This window comes from Pteropus alecto, unplaced genomic scaffold (assembly GCF_000325575.1).
Source record: "Pteropus alecto unplaced genomic scaffold, ASM32557v1 scaffold45, whole genome shotgun sequence".
Classification (NCBI taxonomy): domain Eukaryota; kingdom Metazoa; phylum Chordata; class Mammalia; order Chiroptera; family Pteropodidae; genus Pteropus; species Pteropus alecto.
In genome coordinates, this window is record NW_006442491.1 from 29,924,365 (window position 1) to 29,926,394 (window position 2,030).

Sequence of the window (2,030 nt, forward strand, 5' to 3'; positions counted from 1 at the left end):
TGGAGTCAGCGAGGCTAAGGGGATGTACACACCCACAGTCCACACTCCTCTCCCAGACCATGCACCCTGGGGTCCTGGAATTTCCTCCCAGGGTTCTGTCAGCTTCTTCCCCAGGGCTGTCCTCTCAAGAGCAGATTGCATCAGCAAGATACACACATCCTGCAGCTCCCGGGGAGGCCAAGAGGGTAGGACAGAGCTTGGACATTCAGGTTGGTCCCCTGCAAACACCTGTGCACAGAGGCCCTCATACTTACTTAAATGGAGCTAGAGGTAGAAAGAAAAAAGAGGTGGGCTATGGCCTGGGTAACATTCCAGCCAGAACATGGAAAAGTACAAGAACTCTAAACCTGAACCTGGCTCTCCAGGTCATCATGAAGGTATATTTGTAAAAGCAAGAGCCTAGAACATGTCTTATTTAACATTTTGGTATGTAGACATACAGTCAGTGGGCTTCCTTTTGTACAACTGACTGTCTCAAAAATTGAGCAGGGCAAATTGGTGTCACTCTGCTGTATCCTCTACATGGACAGCCACCTCGGAAGGCCATTTGATGAGGCTCCTCTTTGCCTATAAAAGTGTTGGGCAACTCTAACTTGAACTCTGATTTTGAGAGGTCTGTAGGCAGCTGCTGGCTTGTAACAAGAGAGTGCACCAAGATTTATGGTCTCCCAGTTAGAGAGTGGGAGGGAGCCAGCCTACTCAGTGAATGGTGGACTGGCGTGGAGCTGAAAGTCCCAATCTACCAAAATGAGGTGATTCTCTTTGGAAAACTGAGAAAGAGAAAAGTTCTCAGCTCCTCCCAAAACCTAAAACATTTCAAGGGCTGCTCTAATGACTGCCATTGGCAACATGAAAGACATTCCAAAAGTATGTGTGTGCGGGGGTGAAAATTTGTCTGAGAAATAGAGAGGGCACATGCAAATAATTTCAAAGTATTATTTGTTAATTTCTAAGAGGCATAGTTAATTGATTTACCTTCGACACAACACAGAGGTAAATTAACGAGTGAAAATGTGTTGTTTCCAAACCCTTAACATTGGAAGACTCTAACTCTTCCCTCTGGACGTCTCAGACACCCGAAGGGACCCGAGACTATTAACCCACAGTCTGGGGCACCACTGCCAACTGGAATATTAAGTATTAATAAATCCAAATGTTTTTCTTTCTATTTTAGGTTCAAAAGACATATTAGAAATAAAAGTTCTTATATTGTCTTTTAGGTCTCAGTGGATGATCTAGCTTACTCCACTTTGATGGCACTGCCCCAAATCATCAGTTTCAATTAGATATAACTAAAAAGCCTCAGAGCAGACTTTCTCCTAAAACGAGTACCAAGCAATTAAGATTTCTTGAAAAAAAAAAAGAGAAGAAAATCTAATAATACATTTTAGTCACATAATTGGAAAGAAACTGAGAATTTCAACTTCTAGTGATGAATATGGAGCTATAGAAGCAGGGCCACAGCAGAAAGAGAAATCACTTAGAAGTTAAAGGCTATACATTTCCAGTTAGAAAATGAATATTTCTAGGGATCTAATGCACAGCATTGTGATTACAGTTAAGAGTATTGTATTATATACTTGAAAATTGCTAAAAGAGTAGATCTTAAATGTCCTCACCATAAAAAGAAATGGCAATTATGTGATGTGATGGAGATGTGAGCTAAGGCTACAGTGGTAATCATGTTGTAATACAGAAGTATATCAAATCAGTACACTGTGCACCTTAAGCATACGCAGTGTCATATGTCAATTGTATCTCAACAAATCGGGAGCAGGGAAGAAGTCAGGAGATGGCGATCTAGTTCAGCTCAGCCTCCACCCATGTGATTGCCTCAGTTTTCCTGTCTGTAAAACCAGAGGATTAGAGCTGACGTTCTCCAAGTTGAAAAGCTTAGATATGCATCCAATTAAGGGCTGCAAATTCAGATGTCTACAGTGTCCAGGAAGTAAAGACCAGGTGTGAGTCGACAGGGAATGGTGGAGACTGTGGTGAACCACTACTCGGTTCCACCAGCTGATGCCATTTAG